Raw genomic sequence first — 18,210 nt, forward strand, 5'->3', positions numbered from 1 at the left:
GTAAATTATTTCCCACAATGTCCAAAGTTTCCACTCACGTGTACTTATTTTGTACACCATGTTTTCCAAAACTTTCCATGAGCCCACATGTTCTTTCTGCCTGCCCCATTTTGTAACTTTCCGTAAATTCACGTGTTCTTTCGATGGCTACATGTGTTCGTTCTTTTGTGGGTCTCCCAGGAAAAAAAAAGTCAGCTACTCTGGTACAATCTACACATTACACTAAAAATAACTTCTGGCATGCAAATGAATACAGGTTAAATACTTTTGAACACAAATTGAATACTTTTGATTAAAATACTGATTTTTGACACTACAGTATGCTCCCAACTATAGGGGCCCGGATGGTCGCTAGGTGTTAAGACCGGTTGCATATGACCCAGATAATGCTGCCAAATATGGATCTGAGGGGGACTCCTTCCTTATGTATCTTTTGTAATCTATAAAGAAAAGGGATTGGATTCTCCAAGGTAGGCTTATTTGGTCTATCAATAGCATGTTGGTTCTCCATCTTTTGCAGGTGTCTGTAACTTTCTCTTTGTAGCTGTTTGTGGGGTCTAGCTTCAGTGTGTCATAGGTGGTGGGATCACTGAGTAAGCTGGTCATTTTGCTGCGATAGCCCACGGTATTAAGAACCACAGTGCATGTCCCTGTGTCAGCTGGTCCCTCTTTAGAAAAGCCAAAGCTGCTCTTTCGTCAGTGGTGAGGTTGGATGGAGGTGGCTTAGTGCTAGAAAGGGCTGCAGTCACCTTCAGTGGGATGGATTCAGTCTCTGTGTCTGTTAACTTGTTTCTGATTGCAGACACAGTTTCTGACTGCAGACTCTATGGCTGTGATAAGATCAACCACTGGGATCTGTTTGAGGGTTTATGCAAAGTTAAGTCTCTGGCCAACACTGAAAATCCCAAGTTGGGTGAGACTTCAGTCCGACAGATTTCTGATCCATTTTTCCTGACACTCTATCTGCACTGTGTGGTTTGTTATGTCTGAAGCCCTCTTTTTGGTTTGCAGTAACACAAGTTCATGTACTGGTCTCTCCTAACTCTTGATATGTTGAGTAATGGTGCGTTCCAAAGTGCTGGGAGGTGGGAAGTTTCCAGCATCTAACTCGGTAAAATACATTGGAATGCCTGTTGAAGCCGGAGGTCCTAGTTGCAAAGTGGGGCCAGACCAAAGTACCCTGACAACACCGCAAACTACAACGTGATGTCAACAAAACAATGGCAGTGCACAGTGTACAACTTCGCAATGGAAAAAAAAACTTGTATAATTAGCTCATCCGTCATTTCACCTCTTCCATCTCGTTTGCTATATGAGAACACTGGACTGTCGACAGTTAAAATGCCTTTGCAGTAACAAAGCAAATGGGAGCTTAGATCTGTGGTCCTCCATATTTGTTGTTTATGTTCAACATGGATCATCTGGAATGTTTTCAGGTGGGATTTAGTTAACTCCAAGTGAGATGTATCCCACCTCTCAGCACTTTGGAATGCAGCATAAGTTTCAGTTGTGCTCAGTGGGACCTCATTTTGGAAAAAACCTTGTATAAGAGTCAACAGCAAGTTAAAAGTAATTTTTGACGCCCTTTGAATTGTTCCAATCATATACACATATGTTTATCAAGTCTAAAAGATAATTTTACAAGTCATGAAAGTTGCAGTTTGTTATAAAACTGTTGAAGAATCAGACTGTGAACAGACAGATGAGGCAGTCAAAATTCTCTTCACATAATTGTATCTTACTGTTTCCACAGTATATTCCAGAGCTTGTTGCCAGTGATTGTAATAAAACATTTTTTCTAACATAAGATCCCATGGAACACAGCCAGAAGGGGCAGGACTTCTGCTCCCTATACAATCACAAAACTTATACTGTCAAAAAAAAAAAAAAATGAAAGGCAATATATCGTTCCTTGATAACATCAATTACATAGCAACAGAGCTAGTCCTCCACCATGTTGAACTAAAATCAGTCAAACAAGGACCAGTTCAATTTCTTCCTCTTACACTCTTATATACTGTTCTACTACCAAATGACTTCCTCTCTTAACAATTACTTTCATATGTAGTGATATAGTATGAAGACCGTAAGTGGAAGTTACGTGTCTATCCTATCTCATTGGCTCATGTTTTCTACAGCAGGCAGAGTTTGGCTTTGTTGAGTGACTGAGTACCAGTACTAGTGACTACAAACTATTCTGCTGTTTTTTGTTTTGGTGCAGTAACAGCTCACCCAGATGAAATTACCTTGTGGTGTTCCAGCCAGGTGCTTGAATATTGTGTCATAGTAGTGCCCCCAAGACTTCTGAAAGCTACATAATATACTTAGAGTCTACTGTCCTGATACAGTAGAACTACAAGGAGATATAGTAACAGACAGGCTACCAACTAAATGCCTACGCATCAACACGTTACTCTAAACCAGGGGTTCCCAAACTTTTAAACTTGTGACCCCCAAAATAACAGCGCCAGAGACTGGCGACTCCCTCTATCTCTGAAGTGACTGAAACATAAAAACAACAAATGTGCACACAGGGGTCATGCAATGATACTGTGGCATATTTGCCCCATTGCATTGTGGGTACCTGACATTTTACTCATTGTGTTGTGTTTTATGTGCAGGAGTTTGTTTTTTTTTTTGGGGGGGGGGGGTATGTTAATGTTTTTTAGGTTAATGTATCTGTTTTACAATGTTTATTAGCCTTTTTAGGTTTATTTTTGTTTGTATCATTGTGACATCATTAGTCAAACCTGGAGGCCCAACAGTCCCTTACCTGTTTGTCACAATTAAGCTGCTGTTCATGCCGAATAACTGAAACCTTTACTCTTTCAAAGTTAAAGCACTTCCTACGAACCTTGAAACTCACAATATCAATATCCCTCCTTCAAAGTACAGGTGTGACAATGCTGCCCTTAATCAGTTGTAACCACCTCAGGGATCACGTTAAGAGGTTTCTGAAAATCATCTTGCAACCCCCCGCTGGTGTCCTGTGACCCCCACTTTGGGAATCCCTGCTCTAAACTATTAACTCCTTGTCTATTACACGGGTTGTCATGTAGCTGCAATTACTTTCACATATACAAAAACAAATGCCATTTTTGTACCCATATGTAATCGGCTAACACCTACAAAACTACAGGTACCTAATGGCTTAAATGTTTCATGTAGTATAACTTCCTATTGTTTCCTCATCTGCCACAGTAGTTGTTATCTAGTTAAAATTACTTTCATAGATTCATATCACTCTAAATTATAAGAGCATTTAGCTTTTAATGCCTATTAGATCTAAGCCAGTCTGTGCACAATAGTAGTTTCACATGCTGGAACTTATTTCTCCTGAGTCCGCGTATGTTTACATATTCACTTCACTGTATAGCATACAGCAGACAGCTATATTTCAAAACTCAGTAAGTCAAAAGCCTCTCCTCAACTCCTTATTTTTCATCTCCTCTGCTCCTCAATGCTCAAGGACCCAGAAATCGATTTCTGCATGCCATCTTGAAGGATGTTTCAATTTCCTTTAATGCACATCAAGGCTCAAGAACTGAAAGGGCTGGCCAGAGGAGCTATGACCCATGGGAAGTCTTGGAGAAGTCTTTTAAATAATCAGACTCTTCAGTATGACCAAGTGCTCGAACTTGCAACTTTTACAGTTCAAAATTCTACATAGAACTCATTACACCAGACACAGAATGTATAGAATGGAACTCATCCCCTCCAGCAGTTGTCCAAACAGCACAGGCAACAAACAGATGATTATCTACATGCCATCTGGCACTGCACCCCTGTAAAAGAATTCTGGCCAGGGATCTGTGATGAACTATCCTCTATACTGGGATGCATGGTTCCAACTTGCCCTTCACTCTGCCTGCTGGGGCAATTTTCAAAATAAAGTCGTTCCCTGCCATTGATGAGATTTTCCATCAAACCATGTTTTAACTTTTATTCTGTAGTTGGCGCTGTTGCAGATCATGTCAATTATTTTCCTTAGTGAACAACCAATCACCCTCACATGTGCACCTATGGGTGCAAATTAACTAATTACCCTATTAGGTCATGTTTTTGGATGGTGGGAGGAAGCTGGGGTGCCCAGAGAAGCCCAGCTAGTGTTAGAATCAAACCCATGACCTTCTTGCATAGAGGCAACAGTGCTATCCACTGCACCACTGACACGTTAACATTCTATTAAATTTTGACTCTTAACTCGAGATAAGGATGGGAGAAGCACTTGATAATGGTTTCACATTCTGTATTTTAATATTGTTACTTCGGTGTGCCATACTTGTGGACATTTCAATGTAACATTTAATACAAACAACACTTTATGTACTAGCAAGCAAATGGCTAACTGGGAAATACCAATTTCATTTAATTCAGTAAAAAAACAAACAAAAAAACTTTTTTTTGTCTTCAGGAGTAATTTAAAGGCATGTATCAGCAGCCTGATTACATAACACTTCTATACTATTAAAGAAATCTAAGACAAAAAGGTGAAAAGAAAACAAACAAAAAACAAAAATATAATATATAATTAATAATAATAAAAACCACTATGTACAATAAATAATATGGATTTATGGATCAGGTGGGTGAAATGGAGACAGGATGACAGAATGGAAGCACTAGTGATGTATGTACCTTATATTTACAATTGTTATTGCAGAGATAGTAATGACTAATTAAATATAAATAATAACAGAGACAGTTTAGTACAAAAAAAAAAAAAAAAAACTGTTCTGGAGGCAGGTGGAGTGGAACCAGCAGGTCATGGAAAATGTGACGATACTCTATGAAGGAGTAGGAAAATGTCCAAAGTATATCCTTGCTGACTCCAAAGGAACTGAGTTTCTTGAGAAGGTGTTGCTGCAGCCTACCCTTCATGAGTATCTCCCTGAGAAACTGGAGGAGAATTTCAGCAAGTGGTGAAAGATGGTACCCAGATACAGACCTGATCAAAATCTTAAGACCAGTTGAAAAATAGCTAGAATTTACCTTTTGCACATTTGGATCTTAATGAGGTTTTAAGTAGAGCTACAATATACAAAAGCAAGAAGGGGGAGTGAGACAAAAAGCACTTTGAAAAAGTAATTTATTGAAAACAAGTAAACTGAAATAGGCTGTTTATCAGCTGATCAAAAGCTTAAGACCGCAGGCTATAAAAGCCAAAATCAGCTCAAAATTCTCATTTTCTGTCGGGCATTCACACGGTCATGCCCTCCTGATGGCTAAAGCTAAGAAGCTTTCTCTTCTTGAACGTGGTCGGATCGTCCAGCTGCATAAACAAGGCCTCTGGCAGCGTGCCATTGCTGCTGAGGTTGGACGCAGTAAGACAGTCATTCTAAATTTTTTGACAGATCCTGAGCATTATGGAACAAAAAAGTCAAGTGGTAGACCCAAAAAAATTACACCTGCGCTGAACTGGAGGATCCGATTGACTGTCCGTCAAGACACAGGGCGGTCCTCCACCCAAATTAAGGCCCTTACTGGTGCCGACTGCAGCGCAATAACCATCAGACGGCATTTGCGGGAAAAGGGTTTCAAAAACAAAAAACGAATTCAAAGACCTCGTCTCCTACAACGCCACAAAACTGCCCGTTTAGACTTTGCCAGGGAGTATCAAACATGGGACACTGAAAGGTGGAAAAAAGTTTTATTCTCTGATGAGAAAAAATTTAACCTTGACGGTCCAGATGGCTTCCAACGTTACTGGCATGACAAGGAGATCCCACCTGAGATGTTTTCTACACACACAGTGGAGGGGGGTCCATCATGATCTGGGGTGCTTTTTCATTCAGTGGAACACTGGAGCTTCAGGTGGTGCAGGGTCGTCAAACGGCGGCCGGTTACGTGCAGATGTTGCAGCGGGCATCCCTCATGACTGAGGGCCCTGGTCTGTGTGGTAACAGCTGGGTTTAAAAACAGGACAACGCTGCAGTTCACAATGCTCGCTTGACGAAGGACTTCTTCAGGGAGAATAACATCACTCTTTTGGACCATCCCGCATGTTCCCCTGATTTAAATCCCATAGAGAACATTTGGGGATGGATGGCAAGGGAAGTTTATAAAAATGGCCATCAGTTCCACACAGTTGATGCCCTTCATGAAGCCATCTTCACCACTTGGAGCAATGTTCCCACCAGCCTCCTGGAAACATTCGCATCAACCATGCCCAAACGAATTTTTGAAGTGATTAACAAGAACGGTGGAGCTACTCATTACTGAGTCCTACTGAGAACATTTTCACCTCCGCCAAGGACGTTATGTTTTTGCCAGGGTTTGTTTGTTTGTCTGTTTGTCTGTCCGTTAGTGTGCAACATAACTCAAAAAGTTATGGACAGATTTTGATGAAATTTTCAGGGTTTGTTGGAAATGGGATAAGGAAGAAATGATTAACTTTTGGGGGTAATGGGGGGTGGGGGGGCCCACGGGGGGGCTCACTGATCAGCCTTGGCGGAGGTCTGCCCTCTCTGAGTGCTTCTAGTTTGTTCTGGTTTGGAGAGTTTTTTGTAATTTTTTGAGCGATGGTCTTAAACTTTTGATCAGCTGATAAACAGCCTATTTCAGTTTACTTGTTGTTTTCAATAAATTACTTTTTCAAAGTGCTTTTTGTCTCACTCCCCCTTCTTGCTTTTGTATATTGTAGCTCTACTTAAAACTGTCACATCTGCCACCAGACATTAGTCTGGTTTTGTCTGTCTTGTGTGTTTTGTCTGTCACTTCCTGTTTTATTTTGTTAAGTTCTCCTCTTGTGTCATGTCTAGTGTCTTTGCTTCCTTTCCCTAATCAGTCCACCTGTGTGTGATTACCTGTCCCCGCCCTGATTTGCTCCACCTGTGTCTCATTGTCTTCCCTCCCTTTTGTGTATTTAAGCCCTGTGTTTTCCCCTGTCCAGTGCCAGTTTGTATCACCTAGTGTGTTACTTACCAGCGTTTTTGGATCCTGTTTGTCTGTCTGCCTGTTTGTGACCTGGATTGTTTTTCTGGACCTCTGCCTCTCTGCTCGACCCCTGTCTGTACCTCTGCTGCTGTTTGCCTCAACGTGTGTTCGACCTTTTGCCTGTTTTCCTGGTACGTGAGTTTGTCTTATCCCAATGTACTGTTGCCTATCCGTCTGCCTCACCGTGTATGACCTGGTCTGTTTTCTGACATCCCTCTGCTCTCCCCTAGTCGGATACCCGACGTGTGTTTTCGGTCCGGGCTGTGAGGGTCCGTCTCCGGTTCGCCTCACAAACCCTGAGAAGAAGCCTGTACTCTGTAACCTCAAGAATCTGTATTCGTACACAACCCTTGACTTGTCAGTTAAACCTGTGTTTAATAAACACTGTAAACTTTTACGTCTGCTTCCGGGTCTTGCATTTGGGTTCAGTCACCGTACTCAGACCATTACAAAAACCTCATTAAAATCCAAATGTGCAAAAGGTAAATTCTAGCTATTTTTCAACTGGTCTTAAGATTTTGATCAGGTCTGTATTTGTATTCATTAAGAAGCTCCACTGGCTTCCTATGGATGATGGTGGTGACTGCTGCCGCAAGATCCAGCCAGTTGAGGTATAACTCTGTGACCTGATGGTCAGATTCAGTGTCCTGAAAGTTAGCTGGTTGTTTAGATGAAAGTTTGGAGGCCAGGATGTGAGGCTGCAGGGTGTTGAATGCTGAGGCGAAGTCAGCAAACAGAAGTCTGGCTAAAGAGTTGGGGCTCCAGATGGTTTTGTGTACAGTCTGTGATGAATGTTGTTGCATCATCAACTCCTCTGCCTGTGTGATATGCAAATTAGAGGGGGTCCATCCAGGAGTCCATTACTCTGATAATGTAGTGTTTTAAAGGTGCTGGAGACTTTTGTGACCAATTTTTCATCAAATCTGTCAAACCTCCGTCATATCCTCAGTATCATGAATCTGTAAGTCTTTCTGTGATTACTCACCTGAATCTCTTGCATTACGGTGAACAATTTCGATGTGCCATCCACCATAAACAAACCGTGTGTTTACGTTCAGAGCTAGTAGGTAACTTGGGCATCTTTGGAATTTTGTTGCAACGTGTATTGTGGGAAACGCTGGTTCGTGCCGCTGTCTGGCAGTGGCAGCTGCTACAGACAACGTGGAAATGGCAGGAGCTCCCTTCCTTCTATGCATATTCCTCCAGCCATTTCTGTGTTTCAGCCATTTCTGCATCGTGTTTCATCCATATAATAACATATGCTTTCACTGCCGCTGTCAGGTGAGCCTTTGCTTCCCACAATGTACGTCGTGACAAAATTCCGAAGATGCCTGAGTAACCTCCCGACTCTGTTTGGAAACACTCGTGTTTGTTTATGGTGGATGGTACTGAGAAACTGTTCACCATAATCCAAGAGATTCAGGTGAGTAATTGCAGAAAGACTTACAGATTTGTGATACTGAGGATATGACTGAGGTTTTACAGATTTGATGAAAAATGGTCACAAAAGTCTCCCGCAGCTTTAAAATCCTCTCCATGACTTTCTTCACAAGGGAGGTGAGAGCCATGGACCGAAGGTCATTCAGAACTTTGGTTTTGGTTTTTCAGGGGATGGGGAAATGTGTGGAGTGTTCTCATGTCTGAGGGATTGTGTTCCTGTCCATGGAGCTCTGGAACAGGATCTGAAACGCCCCTCTAACTGCTGAACACAGTGTCTCAAGATGCAGCCACTCATGTTGCCTGGACCAGATGAGCTGCTCTCTCTGGTCCTCCTCAGGCCTCTCACCACACTCTGCGTACAGAAGGTAAATGTAGACACATTGGATTTGAGTGTGGATCTTACCTCCTCAAGCTGGATGATGTTGTTTGACTCAGATCTGGTGTAAAAGGAGTTGAAATAATGTGGGAGGGATGAGGGCTGCTGCCCCTCACCTGGATGGTTCTGGGGTTGGTGGCAGCAGTGTTCACCGAGGCACTGCCAAGCTGAGCGGAGGTTCCCCACTGTGAATTTGTGCTTCATTTTGTTCTTGTACTTGAGCTTGGCAGTTTTGATTGCCCACTTGACCTCTTTGTTGCTTTTTTTCCAATTCAGAGCCAGTGAACAAAGTCCTCTTCTTCTTGTTCAGGATCTCATTGAGCTCTTTTATTATCCAGCATTTATTGTTGGGGAGGATGGTGACTGTTTTAGATGGGATGATGTTCTATAATCAAAATGTGACTACCTGCTGTTCATTGATGCTGTTGGAGGAGGAAAGAAGACTTGTCCACATCTGAATTCAAAGAATTCTTATGGGCTCATTTTTGCTTTTTGTTAAAGACGCAGACAGATACGGAGAGAATGTTTTGTCTGTCCTCTGCATACATTCCGTATGTATTTCTGTCCATTTTCTGGGAGCTTGCAGATGCGTACCCAGATGGAGAATATGGAGCAGTACCACCAGGAACCAATAATCTCCAGAAATAGTGGAACTTTTCAAAGAGCATCTGTGTGAGTTAGTGAAAAACTTCCAACATATTTATGACAGTGACTCTTCTAAATATCAACATTAGTATCCACATAAGCAAAACCTCTTCTGTCATCGCCATGTTTTTCATTGACTTTCTTCTTCTTCTCCTATGAAAACTTTACTCTTCTTCATAGTATTTGGCCAATACGGTAATTAAGGGCAGTGCCCTCTGGTGGACTGATTGAAAACATACAGGAAGTATGGAAGTATGATGGCAGTGACACATGATGACATCAGAAATGGATGAACTTACTTATGTACATAAAGTGAACACAAATGAGCTTTTATAGGATCTTGATACTTTCCGATGTCCAGTGTTTGATGTTTTTCATACCTCAGTCTTCCTGATGACGGGTACAGCAGGATGGTGATCAGCAGAGGGGGGAGGGGGAGCACTTTGGATGCATCTGGTTCTGAACTATAGCATTTATCTAGTGTCTTCCCCCTGGTAAGTGTTGCATGTGACACACAGCTGAAAACGTTTAGGGATTTGTCAGGAGAGCAGTGATTAAAGTCTCCCAGGATGAACTCAGGAGTGTCCAGTGATAACTGTTGTATTTTGTTTAAAGTTCAGGTAATGTGCTCTGTAGCTATAGTTGCTTTGGCTCTGGGGTGGATATAAACTTGAATGAGAAAAAACTGTGGAAATTCTTTGTGGAGGTAAAAGAGGCGAAGGGAAGTGGCAAAGATGTCTGCAGTGCACAGTTTCCCCCTCACTACGACCGTGGAGCACCAGCATGTGTTTACAAACAGAGAAGATAAGATATGCCTTTATTAGTCCCACAAGGGGAAATTTCAGACACAAGCTGCCGCCATGTTGTTTCACAGTGAGATCACTGTCCAATCCAGATGTAGTGGCAATAGAGGGAATGCACATACGTCACTTCCCCTGTGACGTAGGCTGGTCATTCAGCGGTTGGAGGTCAGTGAAACTAGGAAGGAGATGAGGCAGAGGCAGGAGATGGCGTGGTCCACAATTTTTTAAATATTTTCAATAATACCTATTTCCAACAAAGTGCAAGTGCTGAAAAAGGGCAAATGCCAAAAAAGTGCAAGTGCATATGGAGGTTGGAGCAGCAGTGCCTTCTCCACCAGCAGAACCACAACTGATGGAAATGGGCACCTTTTATACTGTTCAACTAACTGGATAAAACCACTACAACTCTATAGGGGACTTACAAATCTACGTAGATTGCTAAAACTAATCTAAAACCTCCATAACTAAAACCCACAACCATAACCTATCTAAAACTCAAGCTATATATCTGAAAACTCTAAATCCAAAACACCAAAGTTAAATAAAACCCATAAACCAATAAAATACACCTCCAGGCCCCCCACACATTTCCCTGCCTTGGTCCAGGCCGGAACCTTCTTAAGGGCTGCTGTTCACGGAGGGGCTCTTTTTGCTGACGGACCTGGACACAAGGACAGGGTGAGTATAAACACTAAAACACCATTCACTAAACACTTTAAAATCCACTATCACACAGACACTAAACAAAGTTAAACTTAAATACTGCACATTTATATTGCACTCTGTTTTTGTGGTCTAATTTGTGTCTCCCTTTTCTCCAGGGCCAAGCAATCATCAATCAAGTGCAAGTGCCACTGGATGTAAAAACTGAAAAGGAAAGACAATAAAATCAATAAACTACTTTAAAAACCAATCGTGTGCAATTATTCTGTTTGTGCAAATATGTTTGTTTAAAGTGCTGTGCTGTAAACTACATGTGCAAGTTAAAGTGCTTAAGTGAACAAAGGTGCCTGTATTTATATTTAAGTGACAAACGGCTGTTTGTCACATCCCCCCTGGGCCACGCCCCTCTCTGTCAGACTGAGTGGCAAAAACAAACCAGCTCAACATGACGGAGCATAGCAGTAACTACAGTGAGACCGGGAAAAATGTGGAATATAATATGAAATTAAAGACAATTGGACTGGACATGGATCCATACAAGCTACCAAACAACAAATGGTCTACAAAAAATCACGTATCCTGACATTTATATGAACCTGATTTCAGCGCTGGGAAAATCCCCAATGCAAAGGCTGAAAGCATACAAAAGCCAAAGAGTTGTTGACATCCTCGTCATTGTTAATTAGAGGATTCCAGCTGGTGAGTGCTTTCAATTCCACATACTATTGTTTTGGAGGTTTTATGTCAGCGAAGACATATTTTCTTGGCGGTAAAGGCCCAGCAGTAGTGCTCACAGTTCGCTACTGATTTACTGGAGTTGAACCCTTAGTATTGACCCAAGTGAGTGGATGATCTACTGGTACTGTGGAGATTTAAGGAGAGTTCACATCAAATACTGGATCCAACACAGATACAACAGCTTTGTGCAAGAGTAGCCCCTTTTTTGGAAAACTAGGTTAGCCTCAGTTTAAGCTAGTTTACAAATCATGTAGAGCACAAGGTTCACAATCACACAATTGAAGACAAAAACATTTCAGTTCTGAAATATAGAACTAAATGACAGATGCTAACATAAAGAGCTTTACTAAGAAGTAACGTTAGCTAAAACGATATGTAATTTAAGGTATGATTTTATGCAAGAATACAGCATAAATTAACATTACCTGACACAAATCCAGGTTTGGTTGTCTGGATTCCAGTTATTTCTCTGAATTGCAGCGATCCATCTGCTTCTTCTGTCTTTGGCTTTAGGTCTCCACTAAAACGATAGCTACCAGTGCTTTTGAAACCTATTTGTGCGATCAATGGCACAACAGCTCTGCCCCATTTTTAAGATTGTTCTAAAGTTTACGCAGTATTCAAGCCAAAGCCACTACTCATCTCCCTCTTTCTGCCACTCAGTGGACAGAACCACGGTGACTTCCGCTAGCGGTGACGTCACGTGCATACTCTCTGTAGGCCTGTAACGGTACACATAAAGAACCGAACTGTTTCAGTATGCACCTGTTCAGTTCGGTACACAGCTGTACTAAAATGGCACAGTATGTTGAGAAAAAGAAAAAGTAACTAAACCATACCATACCATCTTTATTTATAATGCACTTCAAGAAGTTTACAGCTGGCCAAAGTGCCATACACAAAACATAAAACAAGGGATTAAATAAGTAAATAAGTAAGTAAAACTAGTGTTAACACAGGGTGCAAAGTGGGCTAAGAACAACAAAATACAACCATCATAAAAACAAAGACAAATTAAAATCTGATAAAAACAGCATAAAAAAATATGAAAAAAAAAAAACCCATGTCACTCATTGATTAAAAACCAATGAGAAAAAATGTGTTTTTAGACGTGATTTAAAGACAGGTAGAGACTGAGCCCATCTAACATCTAAGAGAAACTGGTTCCACAACGTGAAAGACAACCGCCTATGTCCGGTAGTTCTCAAACACTTACTCTCTCTGTCTCTCTCTCTCGCTCTCTCTCACACACGCCCACTGTATAATAGAGGAATAGAACCCGGGAGTCAGATGTTGATAGTATGTAAAGTTTCACTTTCGTTTCACACCAGCGTTAGTTATGGACTGTTCCCCCCCTGTATATTAATGCACCCCCCCACACACACCACTCTGACAAAAAAAAATAAAAAAAAAAATTAAAAAATCCCCCCTCTGTGTTTTTGACAAATCGTACCCTGCACGTGCACACACACGTGCCTAAACAGTTTATTCTCTATCCTAAAATAAATAATTTGGTTAATTTTGTTGTCAGTGTTTCTCTTCAGTTTGTTTAAACAGAAAACCAGTTTGCCTTTTTGTTTATGTTGCACTTCATGTGGAATTTTTTTGTTGTTATTTTAATGCAGAATGCGAACTGACAGAACTGTGATTGGATTTGTGTTGTTTGTTCAAAACTACGTTTCAGGGAAAAGTGCAATACTAATGTTTAAAATACATTTCGCAATTTATTCATTTTATTTTCTATTTGATTTATAGCAGCAGAATTACAGTATTCCTGTTTTCTATGTTCTATTGTCTCCCAAAATTGGGGGAAAAATGTTCAAAAATTCATAATAAATGCATTAAAGACATTTAAAGGGGTTTTCTTTCTTCCCGTACCAAACCGAAAAGAAAAAAAAAAAAAAAAACTGAACTGCAGCTTTCAAAACCGAAAACATACCAAACCGAAAATTTTGTGTACCATTAAGTGGCAAGGCCAGGCCATCAGTGTGCTGCAGGTCACGATCATCATTCTTATTCAGCCACGTTTGTGTGAATGCAAGAATAGAACCAGTTCTGTATTCTTCTGGCTTGGAACTTGTCCATCTTGTTAGAGTGTGCATGTTGGCCAGGATGGTAGGAGGGAGCGCTTGATGTTTACATTTGTTCTGTTTAAGTCTGGCTCCCAACACCACCTGTTTTTCCACCTCTGGTTACCTTAGTACTGCTACAAGTGCAGTTGTGTTGGTTGGAGGAGTCCCTGCGGAGTATTACCTCTGGACAACTGTCTGTGATGACGGTGCGGTGTGGCTGAAGTTTGAGCTGCATTAGAAAGTCTCTGGTATAGATGAGCTGTGGGTTGTTGGCAGGGGCGTAGAATTGCATAGGGACGCTAGGGACACGTCCCTACCAATATCCATCCACTACTGTGTAGTCCCTGTAAATACAACCTCTGTCCTTAGTGTTTAGTCAATGATTATGGCACACAAAGGGTTAATAGTCGGTCTCTGCTAGAAGTTCCGCCTGTAATGTAAATATCGCTCCCTGATTGGCTCTTTGGTTTTGCTAACATACATGCGATTGGCCGTCCCCGCTGTCACTCCATCTACTTGTAAAAGGAACCTGCTAGTTGGACCGCTAACGTAAGTTTTCAATATGTTTGTATTTGTTCTGCCTGGGTCACATCAGCTAGACGGATTTGAATATCAGTGGTGTCATTTACACGTACATTTGTACATGTGTCTGTTTGCGTGCGCGTCCGTGCATGTGTGCTCGGTAATTAGGATGTAAAGGACATCAAAGAAAAGAAAACTGGTCATAAGACACTTCTTTAGGAGTCAAAGTGTAAGTTAGTTCAAGGGTCTAGAACTACAGAGGCTCAACACAGATACTGAATAAAAGACACTATTTAATGCCAAACAGAAACACTTTTTAAAAGTTACTTATTATTTTAATGCATTTCTATAGAAGAGCAACTGTTTAAAAAACACACATAAAGAAAATTTGTGGAGAAAATACAATAAAACCTCAGATTGTAAATGTCATTCTAGATGTGATTTTATCTGTATTTTTGGGGAATAAATTACATGTAATAATTGAAAGTAAAAGCCTTTTTGCTCAGGCAGTAACTATACCATCAAACTGTATGAACAGTGTATCCAGAATCTGTTCATATGTCATGAATCAACATATTTATGTCAGGAGACAGAGAGTAAAGAGGAGGGAAGAGGTAGAGGAGAAGAAGGAGGAGGTAGAGGAGGAGAGGCTGTAAATTCACAGGTGAGGTTAAATATTAATGGATATGTTAGTCATGAGGATAACATTGCAGAATGCATTAAACTGTCCTTAGATATTCAGATATCCATTATAAACATTTCAATCACTGAATTTTTTTTCTGACTATGATTATTTACTTGTTTGATCAGCTCGACACGACGTGAAATTATGATTTCAAATGCAAAAAAATATCAACTTTCTGGAGTGCTGCCTTGGACCACATTTTTGTGTCCCCACCAATGTCAAAATCAAACCTACTCCCTTGGTTGTTGGGCAGATTATTTGCGACAATGTACGTAAACTGACAAAGACACGCCCACTTCAGGCATGTTATGGTCCAAATTGGTCGGCGGATGTCCATAAGTACAATACACATACGAGAGAAACAAGCCGGTTAAAATAGTGGTCTGGACTCATGGTGGAATTAAACAAAGGGGAGCTATTCCTGGAGTACCTGTCTGGAAAGTCACTGCTTTGCATGTAAAGTACTGCTTCACCCATGGATGTACACTCTTCTGAAACCGAGTTGTCAGAACACAACATATAAAAAGCAGAAATTAACTACGCCTATACTCTTAATATTTGGTAACTAATGTTGGTGTGTGATACAAATAAAGTATAGCCCAGTCAGCATGTCCATGTGGGCCCCAGAAGGGTTACATTTGGGCTGCATAGAAGGGTCCCATGTGGGTTTGTCAGCGGTTTCCATGGTGACACCACATGTGTTATCCCATATCAGAATCAGAGATCTGAATCTCTCATATTATTTATTCTTCACACTATTTATCCCATGATTTTTATCTTTCATGTCATTTTCACTACTTCTCGTTTTATTTGTACTACTTAAATTCTATGTTTTACAAATATCTTAGTTTGCAATGCTTCTTATTTTTTTAATGTAAATAACTGTGCCTTTTACTGATATTTGTTGTTGTTTTACTGATATTTGTTGTCTGTCTGTAAATTCTTGCACTGAACCTGAGAGCTTTGCCTCAGTTTTGTTGTATTTGGTACAATGACAGTAAAGAGATTCTGATTCTGATTCTAATATGGGCAAACACATGTGGGGTCACCATGGAAACTGCGGACAAACCCACATGGGACCCTTATATGCAGCCCAAATGTAAGCCTTCTGGGGCCCACATGGACATGCTGGTGGGAGGCCAGTGTTTTTCAACCTTGGGGTCACTGGAATTCAAAAGGGGCCACCTGAAATTTCTAGTAATTGATAAAAATAATAATAATAATAAAAAAGTACTATACAATATATTTTTTATGATTCAATATATATTTCATTATAATTAAAACACCACATACTTTTCCTAATAAAAATCAAATTCAAATAAAATGCAGGATGTAATATCTGAGAGGGCATATCTTGATTGACCCGATCATGTGACTTTCAAATGTTCATTGTGGTCGGTTTCAGATGCGGCAGCTCTTTCATAATTCATAGTTTGAGTTATTGTTCGTTCAGTATTAATTGTCAGCCTTGTAAATCCAAGCTGGACTGACTGTACAGATCCTGACCAAGGAAAATCCAATTCACTTTGTGCAGTAATCTACACCTGGCTTTACTGCCACCGTCCACAATAATACACATTATATAGACTAAATGTCCTCTAAAATTAATGTTTATTTGTAACATAGTATAGCAAACTATTAGATCAGTGGTTTCCAACCTTTTTTGACTTGTGACCCCATTTTAACATCACAAATTTCTGGCGACCCCAGACATTCAAAACTGAGACTTTTTTTTTTTTTTTTTTTTTTTTTTGTTGCTAAAATTAATTTGTTATTGATCATGTAATAGTTTGCCATACTATGTTGCAAATAAACATTAATTTTAGAGGACATTTAGTCTATATAATGTATATCATTGTGGATGGAGGCAGTAAAGCCAGGTGTAGATTACTGCACAAAGGGAGAATTGGATTTTCCTTGGTCAGGATACAGTCAGTCCAGCTGTGATTTACAAGGAGGACAATTAATACTGAACAAACAAGAACTGAAACTATGAATTATGAAAGAGCTGCAGCATCTGAAACTGACCACAATGAACATTTGAAAGATAAACAGAACCACAGTGCTGCAGTTTCAGACTCAGTTTCTCATGTCTTTTATGTATTGGGATTGTCTCTCTCAACTCACATTATATATTTTTTTTTTATTAGTAATTTCATCTATTTTTTTTTTTTTTTTTTTATCAATTACTTGAAATTTCAGGCAACCCCATTTGAATTCCAGGTGACCCCACATGGAGTCCTGACCCCAAGGTTGAAAAACTGTGTATTACATGATCAAAAACAAAGTAATTTTTGAAGAAAAAAAACAAAAACATTCTCTGTTTTGAATGTCTGGGGTCGCCAGAAATTTGTGATGTTAAAATAGGGTCAGGAGTAAAAAAAAAAAAAAAAAAAAAGGTTGGAACCAGTGGTATAGGCTGCTACATTTGTTACCTAAATATACAAGGTTTGAGGCAGTTTCATTTGTCATTACTAGGGTTTGGGTGCTTGTGCTAATGTCTTTGCCTTGGTGTAACAGTCACAGTTAACTCACTACAGCTGGTAGTTTTATTTCTCTTTAATGATGTCATTTACTTCTTTTTCTTTTGCCTCAAGTTATCAAACTCATTGGACACAGAACTCCTCCCTTGAAACCGTGCAGCCAATAAGTGGGAATACTGTATGTGCTTATTCTCTCTGCTTCTACAGCAGCCAGACAGAGTTTGGCTTTGCTTTTTCGCAGCCCTGAGCGAGTAAAGCTACTACCAACTATTCTTCTGTGTTTTTTGTTTTGGTATGGTGACAGCCCACCAAAATGCCTCGTGGTACTCCAGCTGGCTGCTCAGCTATTGTGCAGGAGAAATGGCCATGAGGCTTCTGTTAGCAGCGTGATATACTCTGAGTTTCTTTCCCCCTGATCCGCGAGCTCCCTGTGCGGCCAGTGAGCCGTTGGAAATCATGGCCTCTGATACTGGAGAGTTATCAGGGAATATAGTCTTTGTCTGCCTGCGACGGAGACAGGGAGAGACAGATGGACACACACACACAAACAATGACGCTCACATATATAGACTGTGCCCACACTGCTTGACGGTGAGTGAAAGCGTGACTGTGACAGTTCTGCTGTGGGGTTATCAGTGGCCAACAGAGCATGCCCAGACACACACATATACATCCTGTCACATACTTGACACACACACACACACACATTCATACACTCCTGAGGGTTCTCCACTGACTGTTTTACGTACAGTCAGTCTGATGGGAGCAGACTTTACCTTTCCCTTACTTGCCATCATCCCTCCTCAGCCTCCTTTATTCACACTGTGAAAAAAAAACAAACATAAAA

This window comes from Sphaeramia orbicularis, chromosome 22 (assembly GCF_902148855.1).
Source record: "Sphaeramia orbicularis chromosome 22, fSphaOr1.1, whole genome shotgun sequence".
Classification (NCBI taxonomy): Eukaryota; Metazoa; Chordata; class Actinopteri; order Kurtiformes; family Apogonidae; genus Sphaeramia; species Sphaeramia orbicularis.